We start from the raw sequence: 15,790 nt of genomic DNA, 5'->3' as shown, positions 1-15,790 counted from the left end.
AATAGGAGGAGTATACAGAATGCTTGGGTTGTTGGAAAGTTTTCTATTTTAAAGAAAATCAGAAAGAGTCTCAAGGAAAAGACAGTAAGTAAAGAAAGACCTGAGAGAAGTGAAGGAATTAGACACGGGGAAACTAGAGGGGACAGCAAATACAAAGACCTGCAGGTGGAAACATGCCTGACCCTGTTTAAATACAGAACAACCAAGTGGCCAGTATGGTTGGAGCAAAGTGAGCCAGGAAGAAACCAGTGGGAGATGAGGTCAGAGAGGTAGAGGATGGGGGTAGCACAGGGAAGAAAATACCAGATCGTCACCAGAGTATCGTACAAGGTAGACCTTGTATACCACTGATATTGGTGAATGAGAGAGGATGACATCGAATCATGTTGAGCTAAGTAAGGATGCAGCTGTTTCAATGGGTCACCCTGAAAATAAACTGAGGAAGTCTAGATGTGGAATGAGGGAGATGTTTAGGTGGCTATTGACATAAATTAGGCAGGAGATGATTGACTGTTAGCAATAAAGGTATAAGAAGTAATCAAGGTCTGGAGATGCACACACACACACAAGTGTATGTGTGTACATTCATTTATATCTATAATTTTTTATTTTGGAATAATTTAGATTTACGAAGAGTTGCAAAAATAAAACAGAGTTCCCATATGCTCAGCTCCCCTAATATAACAACTTACATAAATATGCTACAAAGTATCAAAACAGAACATTAACATTAGTTCAAATAATGGCCCTGTTCCGTTCCAGGGGGTGCAATCCAGGATTCCACACTGCATTGATCTGTCATGGCCTCTTACTCTTCTCCAATCTGTGACTATTCCTTTGCCTTTCAAGACCTTGACACTTTTGAAGGTTATTGGCCATTTATTTTATAGAATGTTCCTCAGTTGGGTGTGTCTGATGTTTTTCTCAGTATTTGATTGAAGTTATGCATTTTTGGCAAGAATACCAGCCAATGGTGATGGGCCCTTCTCAATACATGATGTCAGGAGATACATGATGCCAATTTCTCTTATTACCAGATGTATTAGCCAGCTCAGGCTACTCTTTTAAAAACACCATAGACTAGGTATCTTAGACAGGAGACATTTATTTTTTCATAGTTCTGGAGGATAGAAGTCCCAGACAGAGACTTGGCATGGTTGGTTTCTGGTGAGAACTCTCTTCCTAGCTTGGAGATGACTGTTTGCCTTCTGTGTCCTCACATGGGAGACAGTAAACCCTGTAGTCTCTTCTTATGAGGACACTAATTCTATCAGATCAAGACCCTACCCTTACTAAAGTAATCTTAATTACTTTAGTAAAGACCCTATCTTTAAATACAGTCACTTTGGGGTTAGGGCTCAATGTGTGAATCTGGGTGGAACAAAATTCAGTTCATAGCACCAGTGATGTCAACTTTGATGGTGTGCCATTGAGAGGGTGTCTGCTAGATTTCTTCAAAATTATTATTTGTCTTTGTAATTAAAAAATATCTTGTGGGAAGGTGTGTTTACAGTATGATCATCTTCTTATACTTTCATTCACTAATTTTAGCATCTGTCAATGATTTTTTTTGTTTTTTGTTTTTGTTTTGTCTTGTCATTTTTGCCTACAATAATTATTACTGGGATCTGTGGCTCATATTGGTTTTCTATTTCCATCAATCCTTCTATTTTATTCATTGGAATTCTACTTAAGGAATAGCTGTCTTTTCCAATTTATTTATTTCTTCCTTTATTTATTTATTTATTTATTTATTTATTTTCAGCAAAATAATTTTATTTCCTAACATATAGTAAACATATACACCCAATATCTTGCACGTTTATCCACAAATGTTTCCAAATTCTAATAACTGCTTTGATATTTAAACATGTACTAAAGGTTATCTTAGCTAAGACATGAAAAATGCTTTTATATGGATAACACACTAAATATATTGGATTGGTCACAGCAGAATTTGCTTTGTTAGTTAGATTCATCCTATAAATTTAAAGCTTTGAAAAGCCACTACTTTTGCATCTAATACTTCCAGATGAGTAGGATGCAGCAATATCAGCTTGTATTCCAGAGAAATTTCCTTAGTTTTTCTGGTGATGGAACCATTTATCTACATCTGCTGGTATTGTGCAGGCAGATTCATGTGGCTGTGGTAAAGCATTCACAATGGCTTTGGCAGCATCAGGATCACACTTGAAGGAGCTCTCAGACACGGTGGTATTCAAGCAACTGATTTCTTTTCCGTCGATTTTCTTTGTCACTAATGCTCTCCAATAGTCACGAGTGCTTTTGATAATATTGACTGCAAAGTCCTTATCTTTATATTTGGCATCAAAAGAAAACTGGTTCTCTGGTTTTCCATCAGGAACCTTGTACCTTCTAAACCAGTCCACAGTTGCTTCTAGGTAGCCAGGTTTCAGCCACTTGACATCATTAATACCATTATAATAGGCTGCATCAGGATCGTCCACATTGATGGCAATCACTTTCCAGTCGGTTTCCCCTTCATCAATCATAGCCAATATGGCCAGAACTTTCACCTTGATTATTTCACCTCTTGCACATACCTTGCTTCCAATTTCACAGACATCAATTGGGTCATTGTCGCCACAACAGCCAGTGTGTTTGTCATTGTGTCCTGGGTCTTCCCAAGTCTGAGGAATGGCACCATAGTTCCAGATATATCCTTTATAAGGGAACAAATTTGCAACGTAAGGGAGTTTTCCCTTTTTCACATCTTGTTTAATTGGGTTTAAAGGGTCTTTTGTTGCAATCTCCATTTTTCCATTAGACCAGCGTGGTACTTCAACTACCATGTTGAACACATCCTTATGTGCATAAATTGAAATATCGTGAAATGGAGATATATATTGCCCTTTTTCATTTTCTTTTTTCCCCTTGAGTCCTCTATCTCAGTGGTGCCACCACTGCCCAGTCAGCCAAGCTGGAAGTTCTAGGCTCCTCCTGGTTACCCTCTGCAGCAGCAACTGGTGGTTGCCCACCCAACAGCTGTTTATACTCCTTTTCTCCTTCCCAACAGGACTCCTGTTCCGACGCATCTCTTCCATTATTTATTTACGTCAGTATGGACTTGTGGACATTTATTTTATTCTATGGGTTATAAGTCATTAGAAAAAATATTTGAAAGAAGGAGGGAGCGAGAGAAGGAAGAAGGGCAATGCTGGGTTTTCCTCAGAATATTACTGACAGGCACCAAAAGTCACTGTTACTAGTATCTCATACATTGTAAATTATAGAAAATTACCTATCAGAAGCATTCTATTAAAAAGATTAGTTAGAATTTTTAAAAGAACATGGAACTTTAGTAAAATTTTTGAAATGCTTACATATTTTGGTTATTTAATATTAAAATATAAAGATAGAAATTATATACTTGTAAAACATAAATCAAAGAAAACTATTAACTCAAGCTTAAAAGATTTGTCAAAACTATTGCGTTTTCTTCCCAAATAGTACCTCTGACTCCAGCCTGTCCTCTCTTCATCTCACACATCAGTGTCTGAGCACCAGACCAACTGTCAAATTGTCTGCAAAGTCTTTTTATATCATTAAGATTTTGGAAGTATGTATTTGAGATTTGTTTTAAAGAACTATTTAGTGAATATATAAAATTAAAATATTAATAGTGTCATGTGCTATACACATGTTCTAAAAAAAAAAACTTCTAAAAACAATCAGGTTTTTTTATACTTCTTTTAACCTGATAAGGATTCCGCAGAATAGCTTGGCTTCCAAATTCAAGTCAAAGAATACTTTGATATCTACGTTTCTGAGACACTGTATTTGCCATCTCCATACCTGAAGATTTCCATGTCCTTTTCAGAATTTCTCTATCGTCATAACAGTTTAAGCCTCCTGTTCAAACTTACCTTGACTTAGATCGTGGTCATAATCCTTGCTCTTTATCAAATCTATTTTTTAATGTATTCTGGTTTTTCCTTTCCTGTTTGGCTGAAGATTTCACTCACCTGACCGTAACCTCCAACAAGGCATGGACCAGGTGTCTTGTTCACTACTTTGTGCCCAATGTCTACCATGGTACAATGACACAAAATAGAGACTCAGTAAATACTTACCGAACCAAAGGGTGAATGAGGAGTACTTTCTGTGTGTCCAAATGTTACCTGACATGAACTTCAGTTAAAGAAACACTAGCTGCTCTTTACAGAATACAGCTTCATCAATTAAGCTGCAGCACCTTTTATTGCACATACAGGGTATGTAGATGGGCCCTTGGGTTTTATTTTGAAACTGCTGTGTGTGTTTTTAATTTGGGAAATGGCTCATGATAACATGAAAAGAAGAGATGGGAAGTTTCATCACACCAAACATCTGTCATATTCAGCACTAAGAGTTTAGACTTAGAAGCAAATGCTAAATATAAATAAAATTGTATGCCTTTGCATAGAAAAGAGTACTAGCATGTGAACCATAATGTGTTATTATTTTTTGTTGCTTCCCACACCTTTTTATACCCCCTCATTAATGCATATCTGATGCTTTTATTTGGCATCATACATTGATAACAGCATTTTCTAATTATTTTAATTTCTTAATTAATCTAAGTACCAAATTATGTTGTTTTGGTTTTGTTGGTAGGTGGAGTGCTTTAAAAATGCCATGTCTTGCCTGGCCGGTGTGGCTTAGTGGTTGAGCATTGACCTATGAACCAGCAGGTCACAGTTTGATTCCCGGTCAGGGCACATGCTCGAGTTGCAGGCACGATCCCCAGAAGGGAGCGTGCAGGAGGCAGTCCGTCAATGACTCTGTCTCATCATTGATTTTACTATCTCTCTCTCCCTCTCCCTTCCTCTCTCTGAAATCAATAAAAACATATTAAAAAAATAGTATCTGCCAAATTATCTCCAGTGATTTATATATGTCTTATATATGTTATCCCCTAACAGTGTTTGAGAATGTCTTGCAAACACAGGCCATGATCAAACTTTATCCTTACCAATTGATAAGTAAAAAAAAAAAAACCAACAAAAAAAAAGATATCTTATTTTGTTTTGCCTTTCTTTAATTGTGTTTGAGACTGACCATATTTTATATGATTATTGGACATTTGTATTTCCATTTGTATAGTGTTTCTTCATAACCTTTGTCCATTTTTTGAGTGGATTATTTGTCTTTTTATTGAATTTTAAGAGCCTTTTGTACGTTAAGAAAATTTACTTTTTCTCAGTTATGTATGCTGTAAATATTTTTTTCTTATTTTCTTTTTAATTTCCCTATGGACTTTTTGTTGTATAGAAATATAAGATGATTTTATAGTTGAATTTATTAATATTTTTTCTTATGAATTTTGACAAATCCTTTTTTTCTTCATTCTTCTCTAAGCATTTTTCCTGTACTTCAAATTTTGAAGAGTCTGACATTATTGATGTTCCTTTTCTTTTCTTTTTTAAAAATATACCTTTATTGATTTCAGAAAGAGGAAGGGAGCCACGCCTGACTGGGCCACTGTTCTTTTTCTTGATTTAATTATAAAAACTACTGCACATAATTCTTTGAAAACTTAGTTATATATATTGCCTATAATAATGCCATGTCCTTAAGCCCATTGAATAAATATTGAGTAACACTTTCAAATTTATATTCAAATTTTACACTCTTACATTTGAGATTGTCTAAATAATTCTTTTTTATATTCAACATTTAAAATCAAAATTTATTCGGCACATTCCACTAGTAAATAAAGCCAATATAAAATAAAGTTTTAAGCATAACAAATTCTATGTAACTCTTGCCATTTCATTAACAAGGTTCAAAGGTTTTTGTGTTTTGTGTGTGTTTTTCAGATCATTCCTAGAACAGTAGTTGCTTCCTGGGGGGCAGAGAGGTAACAGCAGATATTTGAGCCTTTGAATTTGGAGAGAACCCTTTTGTTCTGTCCAGAAGCCCCAAAGGTTCCCAGGCACCAGTTAAAAGGGGTGTTTCCCAACTCTGAGTGACACCTGAATACATGCCATTCCCAACAAAAGGAGGCTTTCAATGTGTTCAGGCAGGAGAATAAATAGAGAGCCTTTTCAGAAATGAACAGAAGTGCCTTCAATTTGGAGTACAATTATTTTCACCTGTTACCAGAACTCTACTAACACTCTTTTTTGTTCTCTTTGACAAGTCATATTTGCAACAATTATGACAAGAGTAGTTAAAGACAGCCATTGTTCTGGATTCTTGATCATGTACTTAAACTCCTGGAATTACTCTTACAAATATACGTAGTTTGAATTTTGATGATTAATAATGACATTTTGAGCTGCCTAGGAAGTTAGTGATATTACTTCTCAGAGTTTTGCTTTTAAAAGTAAATAAATATACTAAAGGCGTATAGTTATAAAAAATCTTGATGGCAATAAGACTTACAGATGAGACTATAAGGGCACTGTGCATAAGATATACGACTAAGAACTAAATAGTATAAAACATTTTCAAAATTGTTATAGGAAATCGATATAGAATGGAATGAGGAAGTTGAACTGAATGACTTCTAAGCTGATGCTTTACAATTTTTTTTTTTTTTTTAATTCAAGAGGACTTTATGGAAAGAATAGGACTTGGATTATATAAAGGGATACTTGAGATTTGTAGATGTAGAAAAATGCAAGGGAAAACTTCAGACCATAGTATAATCAACAAATAGAAAGTGTGCTTCTCTGTGTGTGTTTGGAGGAGAGGAGGTTGACTGGGGATTATAAAAGGATGTCGGTACATCAAGGGTGCTTGTTGGACAGAGCTGTAGAGGCTGGCAGGAAACAGTGGTTACTCAAAGTTGAAACCAAGATCAGAATCTGAGCTGTCTGACCCAAACTGGATGATGTCTGGCAAAACAAATCTGATTATCACACCCATGTGTAAACGTCTTTTATAATTCCCTGCTGTCTAAAAATAAAGTCCAAATCTCTTAACAAATTCCTATGAGGCCTTTTATATTGTGGACACGAGTTACCTTACTATTCTCTTCATAGTCCAACCTGGAGAAAGTCTGCGCTCCAGCCAGTTCAAATTTGTCCCATGCTATGTTCTTTCGTCTTCACATATGTTTCTCATGGTTGGTTTGTCTGTTTCCTTCTTCTCAACTAACCATCTTGCAACTTGTATTCATCAAATACCACTTTTTGGGCTCCTCTTAGAAGGTTTTTGCTATTTTATAAGACAAAATTCCATTATTTTGTGATATTTCTATTCTGGGAATAGTAAGTAAAATGTTTCTCTGATTTCTGGGATCTGCCCTAGCAAATTAATTGAACCAAAGATGGGAGTCGTAAGATCTTATAGCTGGTTGGTCAGAGGCACAGGTGACAATCTGGATAGATAGTGTCAAAACTGCACTGAATTCTGCCCAGCTGGGTGTGGCTCAGTGGTTGAGCATTGACCTAGGATCCAAGAGATCCCAGGTCGATACAGGATCAGGGCTCATGCCCAGGTTGCAGGCTTGATTCCCCAGTTGGAGCCTGCAGGAGGCACCCAATCAATGACTCTCTCATTGTTGATGTTTCATCTCTGTCTCTTCCTCTCCCTTCCTCTCTCTGAATCAACAAAGATATATTTAAAAAAAAAAAAAATTGCATCAAATTCTAAGACACCCAGCCTGTGTCCAAGAATTGCTTGGAGGTGTGCAATCCTAACAACCCCTATCACCCCCTACACACACATTAAAATTGGATGTTAGAATCATCAGAACCTTTTTAGGTGTACAATGTGATGATTCGATACACATATATATGGTGAAATATTTACCACAATAAGGTTCATTAACACAGACTTTGTGTCACATAATTATTATTTTGATATTGTTGTTGCTGTGAGGACACTAAAGGTCTACTCTTATAGCAACTTTGTTTTTCTTAGCATTGATCTTTGGGTTTACAAAAGTTGTGATTTTCTGAGACATATCAAGATGGTGGCATAGGTAACAGCTGTACCCGCCACCTCCTGCAAGCACATCAAAATTACAGCTAAAATACAGAACCGCCATCACTCAGAACCTCCTGAAATCCAGCTGAACAGAAGCCCTACAACCAGAAAACTGAAGAAGCACCGAGACCGGTAGGAGGGGCGGAGACGCGGGAGGATCCGGGCTGAATCCCAGAGAAGCAGCCACAGGCCCACACACGGTGCCACGGGTTAAACCAAGGAGGGAATCTCGGTGGTGGGGGTTTCCCGGAGGAGTGAGGGGTCCCAGCCCCACAGCAGGCCCCCAGCCCAGGGCTTCAGGGTCAGGAAGAGACGCCCCCACAACTCCAGGCTGTGAAACCAGTGGGGGCTGTGGCTGAGGATCGCGGAGGCTGCGGGAGCCCCAGGCTTTCCTCTTAAGGGCCTGTGCAGGGACTCACTCAGATGCGCTCCCTCTGAGCCCAGCGCCGGGCAGCAGCTTGAAAGGAGCTGGGACACTCGGGGAGGAACTAACCTGCCTGAAATCTGAGTGAGAGCAGGAGGGGCAGCTTTCTCCCAGGCAGAAGAGCTGGCGGAGGCCATGGCTCCTTTGGCCAGTCCTCCCCACACACAGCCGGCAGGCAGGCGCCATATTTGAATCGCCAGCACCTGACTCACACCTTTGGCCCCGCCCCGTGATTCCTGGAGGCCCCTCCCCTCCCCACCTGCAGCTCATCCAGGCCATTTCCAGGGGCTTTTCTATGCAAGTGCCTCTCGAGCCTCATGCTTAGGACTTTCCTAAAATCTCTCAAACAAGCAGCAGCGGGCCCCATAGGGCTTGATAAGTCGCCCCAGGCCTGGCACTAGCAGCAGCTGCACTGGCTCATAGCTTGGCCTCTCCTGGACACCTCCAAGCCCAGCACAAGTAGCAGCCAACTATGGTTTGCTGTGAAGCTCATGCTGGGTGGCCCTGGGCAAGGCATTGGCACAGGCTGACTTGGAACCTCCCAGGAGGCCCCAGAGACAGTGCCCCTGGTGGTCAGACTCAACCATGATGGATTACAACCCTACCACATCCACAAGTGACACACTCAAGGGGCGCACTCGGTGAACACTAAAGCCCCACTGAAGTAAATCCTGCTCCATAGGGGTGTCTCCAGCACAGCAGCTCTTTGGCTGTAGTTGCAGCTGGTCCTCACAGCTGATTGGCCTGGGGTCAGTTCCTCCCAGTGACAGCAACAGCAACCAAGGCTCAGCTACAACAGGACAGTGCACACAGCCCACACAGGGGAGCACCTAGAAGGCCCAGCTCAGGGGACTGGGGAGGCTGAGCCACTGGGCCCTACAGGACACCTACTACACAAAGCCACTCTACAAATTCCAGGAGACATAGCAGCTCTACCTAATACATAGAAACAAACACCTGGAAGCAGGCAAAATGTGGAGGCAAAGAAACATGTCACAAAGGAAAGAACAGAAGAAATCTCTAGTAGAGGAACTAAGTGAAATAGATCCAAGCAAGCTAACAGATACAGAGTTCAGAATAATGGTTATAAGGATGCTCAAAGATATTAGTAAGAGTATGACAAAAATAATTGAGAAAATCAATGACATAATAAAGTACCAATTTGAAATTAAGGCTACATGAACTGAAATGAAGAATAATTTACAGGGAGTCAACAGTATAGTAGAGGACGCTGAGAATCAGCAATTTGGAACATGAGGAAACAAAAAACGCCCAACCAGAAAAGCAAAAAGAAAAAAGAATCCAGCCCAGCTGGGAATGGCTCAGCAGTTGAGCATCGGCCTAGGATCCATGAGATAGAAGTTTGATTCTCAGTCAGGGCACATGCCCTGGTTGTGGGCTACAGTTGATCAATGACTCTCTCATAATTGATGTTTCTATCTCTCTCTCCCCCTCTCCCTTGCTCTCTCTCTCTCTGAAATCAATAAAGATATATTTTAAAAAACAAAAAGAGAAGAAAAAAGGATCCAGAAATATGAAGATCGTATAAGGAGCCTCTGGGACAACTTCAAGAGGCCCAGCATTCATATTATTGGAGTGCCAGAAGGCGAAGAAAGAGAAGAAACCAAGAAATTGAAAACCTATTTGAAAAAATAATGACAGAAAACTTTCGCTACCTGGGGAAAGAAATAGACTTACAAGTCCAGGAAGCACAGAGGGTCCCAAACAAGAGGAACCCAAAGAGGCTCACACCAAGACACATCATAATTAAAATGCCAAAGGTTAGAGACAAAGAGAGAATCTTAAAAGCAGCAAGAGAAAAGCAATTAGTTACCTACAAGGGAGCACCCATATGACTGTCAGCTGATTTCTCAACAGAAACTTTGCAGGCCAGAAGGGAGTGACAAGAAATATTCAAAGTGATGAAAAACATGGAACTATAACTAAGACTACTCTACCCAGCAAAGCTATCATTTAGAATTGAAGGTCAGATAAAGAGCTTCACAGATAAGAAAAAGCCAAAGGAGTTCACCACCACCAGACCAGCACTACAGGAAAAGTTGAAGGGTCTCCTTTAAGAAGAATCTAATAAACAAAAGAACCTGATGAACTAAATAGATCCAAAGATATTGACACATGCAACAGACGATCATATTTCAGAGGAAAGAGGGAAGGGATGGAGGGTGGGAAGAGATTAACCAAAGAAGTTATATGCACATATGCATAACCCATGGACACAGTCAATAATGGGGTGAAGGCCTGGGGAGGGGGTGGGAGCAAAGTGGAGGGGTTCAATTGGGGAGAAAAAATGAGACACCTGTAATACTCTCAACAATAAAGATAAATTATTTTAAAAAGTTGTGATTTTTTCTAATATTGTATTGTGAAAATTGTTTTAGAATATTGAATTATACTATAAATACAAGAAAAATGGTGAAACTTATTGAAACTGTAAAGCATAGATAGCAAGTAAATTATTATTTTATGATATATAGTTGAAGCTCACAGGACGTGAGTTTAAGGGATTGAATAAGGAATTTAGGTAGTGTGATATAGGATGTAAGCATAGATAATGAGTAAACAAGTAGCATGTAAGACATAGGTGAACTCAAAATATATATGAAATATCAAGAATGAATGAATGAATAAATAAATAAATATTTAAGACATTCCAAACATAAAAGGAACAGAAAATATGGTAGTGTGGTATTCCCATTTGTAACCTTTCTAACTATATTAACCTAACTCATCTCTTCTCTCTGGTTTTACACTTTCAAATGATTTAGTTAACTTTAACTCGAACATCTTAATTTTGTCTACGAGTCTTTCTGTTCCATGGGAAACGGGGCTCTTTTCTGACCCCTGAGAAGCTTCCCTGGTAGTATACTTAGAGGCTGTCATTGCATCAAGGTAATTTCCCATGTAACAAATATAACTGTAAGTTCTGTTGTAGTCTTTGGGATCACATAGCTCAGGTAAAGTGAATAAATGAAAGATTAAATGACATTGGCCAAGAAGATAATCTTTTCAACCAAGAACAAAGCATTAATCATAAAATGTTTAAAATAAAAGTCATTGTGATTAAGGAAATAATTTCCCTATTAAATACTGAGAGCTATGAGCCCTGCTAAAAACATTCAAGAGAGAACTGTTAGAGTGGTGTTGGTGAAACCCTAACCTAGGAGGCAGAATAAAACTCTAATCTGGCTTCTGTCAGTTTCTAGATGATTTACTTGAGTTCCTTCATTTTACTCAGCCTTGGTCTTCTCATATCACAAGTGAGAAAAAGCCTAAGAAGGTATTTTGTAGATGTGATTAACATTTACATTCAGTTGACTTTAAGATTACCCCAATGATATGTGTAGACCTCATCCAATCAGTTAAAGGCCTTAAGATTGAAAACCAAAGTTTCCCTGAAAAGAAAGAATTCTACTCCAAGATACAAAAATCCTGAGTTTCCAACCTGTTTCAAATTTGCCAATTCCCATAACTGTGTGAGCCAACTTCTTAAAATCTTTCTATCATCATCTATCTATTATCTATCTCCTGCTAGTCTGATTCTCTGGAGAACCCTGACAGATATATCTTTCCTGTTTCTATGCCACAGAAATAGGAAAGTAATCTGACAACTTTAAAGTGCTATCCCAATTTAAGGTATTATCATCTCAAATGTATCTCAAATTGATGTATATATTTTGAATTGATAGATATGAATGTATTATGTTTCTGTAAAATCCTTGTCAACAGGCACTGTAAATAATAGTTTGAACAGAAATTCCAGTTTTCAAAAGGGAAGACAGTGGGGAAGAGTTGAATGATGCTTATAAATAATTATTTTAATTACTTATCTTGTAAATCTTATTTTAGTAACAAAGGTGTGAAGTGGAGAACAGTGCCTGTCTTTATTTCTTCTCATTGTTCAGTATAATTGAGTAAATTGTTTACTTTGATTTTTAACAGAGAGCTTTTGGTCTCAGACCTTCCAGTAAAAATGAAATTTTACATATGTAATCTAAAAATATGCGGAGCCTTCCCTTAACCACTGAATCCCCCATTCTTCTCTTAGCTCTTTGTCTTAATATAACATTTGCCTTTTTGGTTAGTCCAGCCCAGACAAGCAGTGATTGCTCCACCTAGGTGAGTATGTTTTCAAATAAAAGAGCAAGTATGGGTTCTACTATTTGTTCTGCTGAGTTCACCATGAGCAGGTTACTCAAATCTCTTCTGCCTTCAGTTGGTAATTTGGCTGATCAAACATTTAGCATTGTTAACCAAGCAAATCATTGTTGCAACATGTCTCTCCTATCATCACTCTTCCACTTTTCATAAGCCTCATATCAGAATCAGTCTTATTACTTTAGAGACATAGCTCATTTTGGATCGCAGACAATCCTTGTTTGTAAGACTTGGCTCAATGATTTTAGCTTTACTCCAAAAATTAAACCTACCTTCAAAGGGTGAAGTCTGACAAACAGTAAATTTTTTAAAATGCAATTCATATTTGGAAGGCTGTTCTCAAATGAGTATTTCTAAAATTATTTGTAGCAGTGATCTCAACAGATCAAGTAATTGAACTTGATGATATAGTGTTTGTGTGAAAAAGAATAATGTGTTTTGGATGGTTTATATTCTGATAGGGTCACTTAAGAAAGATCAGCCTTGCCCAGTTGGGCGTGGCTCAGCAGTTGAGCATCGACCTAGGATCCAAGAGATTGAGATTCCATTCCTGGGTAGGGCACATGCCCGGGTTGGGGGCTGGATCCCCAAAAGGGGACTTGCAGGAGGCAGCCAATCAATGACTCTCATGACTCTCATCATTGATGTTTTTCTCTCTCTCTCTCCCTTCTGCTCTCTGAAATCAACAAAGATATATTTTTTAAAAAACCAAACACACAATAGTTTATGTGTTAGGCTTGCTTATGGACATAACAAAATATAAATAAAGCAAATTGTGTTCAGGACAAATATTAAATACTGCTTGTGTGAACTTGCACATTTATTCTTAAAGTTGAATTTTCTTCTCTAGCTTTTACAAAACAGTCATTAACTTGGAGTTATCATAAAAATAAAACCTGTATCTGTCCTGCTGGGAACAATAATAAAAAATGGTTCCACAAGTCTTCTTTTCTGTCTTTGTTTTTGGTCCTTGATTCTCAATATCCTTCCATAAATTATCAAGCCTGTTAGTGTCTCATCTCAAAAAATAAAATTTTTCACTGTCAAGCATTTCCAATTAAATAGATTATTTTAAGTAGTTGTGATACCCCTTGAAAATCTTGTAGCAGACAGGAATATTTTAAAATTTTTAATGTCTAGAAGTTTTAAAAATACTTTTTGGCTAAGTTCTAATGAGTCTTCCTTAATTATATATTTTTTAATGCTGTAAAAACTGTTAGGATGCATTGAGATGTCCCTCAATCCATTCTTTTTAAAAGTAGGATTTCTTTTTACTTTAAATCCACCTCTTTATTTTACTATGCTGTCATATTCTCTGTATCTTTTCTCCAAAGAGCTCAAAGACTCCAATTAAAAATATATTATAAAGATAGCAACAAGGATTGTTATGCCTGGATAATTTTGCCTAGATATTTCAGGGTTTTGAGGGTTGGTTTTCGTTTTACTTTGCTTTTACCACTTGCTTGAAATCTGAAGTTTCTGGATAATGTATGACTTGTTAGATTTAAGCTCTTTGAGGACAGGGGCCATGTTCTTTGCATCCCATGAACTCCCAGAATTGCCAACCAGAGATCTGTAAAAACCTGAATTAGAGAATGAAATGAAGGGAAAGAATATATTATTTTTTGATCAAAGCTTGTTGTGATTCTGTATGAAGGCCTAGAATTCATAGGCTGCATCTACCTTCTTTCACTGCCTTTTCTATAGAATTAATAGGACATTTCTAGAGCCATAGATTACTGCAGGGTTATTCTCTTTCCTTTCTTATTGGATGTGCTCCTAGAGGGCTTTAGGGTATTGATTAAGAAAATCAGGTTCTAGAGGTGACAGACCAAAGTTTGAACCCAGCATTGCCATTCATTATAAGTGTGACCTTGGACAAGTTACTAAACCTCTCCCAAAGTTCATTTTCCTCAGCTGTAAAATGGGGATCACGATGATCCCTATTCCAGAGGCCTATAGGGATGATTAAATGAGATAATTCATCTAAAACATTTAGTGCTGTTTGGCACCATAGGCATCATGTAATAAATGCTAGGTATTATCATTGTTGCTGCTATTATAATTATATTCCTATTTTACTATAAATTCCATGAGAGCAGTAATCATCCTTTTTTAAGCTTCATACCTCTAGTACCTAGCATAATTTTTGATAAATGTTTGTTTAACTGAACTATGTTTATGAGCTACAGAGAGAAATGCAAAGGATAAGTGTTCTTTATTTTTCCTGATTTCTTGGAGGTGGGAAGAAACAGTATACTTGGCCTATAAATCATAAAGGCTGATTGCCTGATCTATGATCTATATTTATAAACTAAAAATTAAGTGCCCAGTTCTTTAAAGGCGGGAAAAATTGTCTTATAGCTTAAAAGTGAGAAAATTGAAACGAGCAAAATATAATCAAGGATACTTGTATGTCTATGATGTGGCTTTCCTGGCATATGCTTCTTGCTTTTAAAAGCAATCCATGTAAAAAAAGATATGACTAGGAATCCAGAGGGGTTAATGCCAGAGAAATGTGTTTATTTACTTTATTTCACCCTATTATTGTATTGAGGGAATATTCCAGTTGACTTTGTAGCAAAGCAATTTCCCCCACCCACATAGGCAACATTGGTAATTCTTCAACCATGGCTAAATGCCCACTTTCCATGTTATTTGGAAAAAGTTTCAAGGAGGTTTCCTTAAGGAAATTTACTGCGTAAGTTCACGATGATAAGAGTTGTAAGATCACTGGGGCTTCCCCCCTCCTTGATGGTAAATAACCTTTATCTGCACAACTGCATGTTTTACGCTGAGCAGACTCTGCCATAGTAAGTGCCGTAAGTGGGGATAGATAATGATAGTTTTCCTTCTCAGTACATTGGAATGTTGATTTTTCCAAGTTCCTCATGAAGCATAATAAAAGACTTTGAATTTTATACACAGTCCACTTTTAGTACTCCTCTCAGAGTTATCGCCCAGAGCTCAACTGATCAGCGATTCCGCCAGAGTAAGGTGGGGCCTATTAAAACATTACATCATTCCATACAAACCAAACCATGGAAGGATCTCATGGAGTAACTCCATGAGTAGCTTGTCCCATGAATGTTTCAGTGACTCAAATGGTAAGGATTCTACCCTTGCTTGAGAAAATATTTTATAAGCTTTGAGCTGCACAAAACATTTGAGATCACTAAGTCCAACCTTCCTGTTTTTTAACTTACCCAAGATCTGGTAGGTGGAAGAATGGGAACTAAAACCCACATC

At 37.8% G+C, this 15,790-nt stretch overlaps 1 pseudogene across 1 annotated transcript; it reads right to left on the bottom strand.

Moving 5' to 3' along the window:
- Window positions 1-1,913: 1,913 nt before the first annotated feature.
- On the bottom strand, window positions 1,914-2,878 carry LOC308553381 (inorganic pyrophosphatase pseudogene; annotated as a pseudogene). The gene has a single exon. The product of its transcript is annotated as an inorganic pyrophosphatase pseudogene (transcript).
- Between the last annotated feature and the right edge of the window lie 12,912 nt (window positions 2,879-15,790).

Source organism: Miniopterus schreibersii, assembly GCF_964146895.1.
Source record: "Miniopterus schreibersii genome assembly, chromosome: 2".
In the NCBI taxonomy this organism is placed as follows: domain Eukaryota; kingdom Metazoa; phylum Chordata; class Mammalia; order Chiroptera; family Miniopteridae; genus Miniopterus; species Miniopterus schreibersii.
The sequence above is the reverse complement of the archived record's forward strand: the minus strand, read 5'-3'. Positions and strand labels throughout refer to the sequence as shown.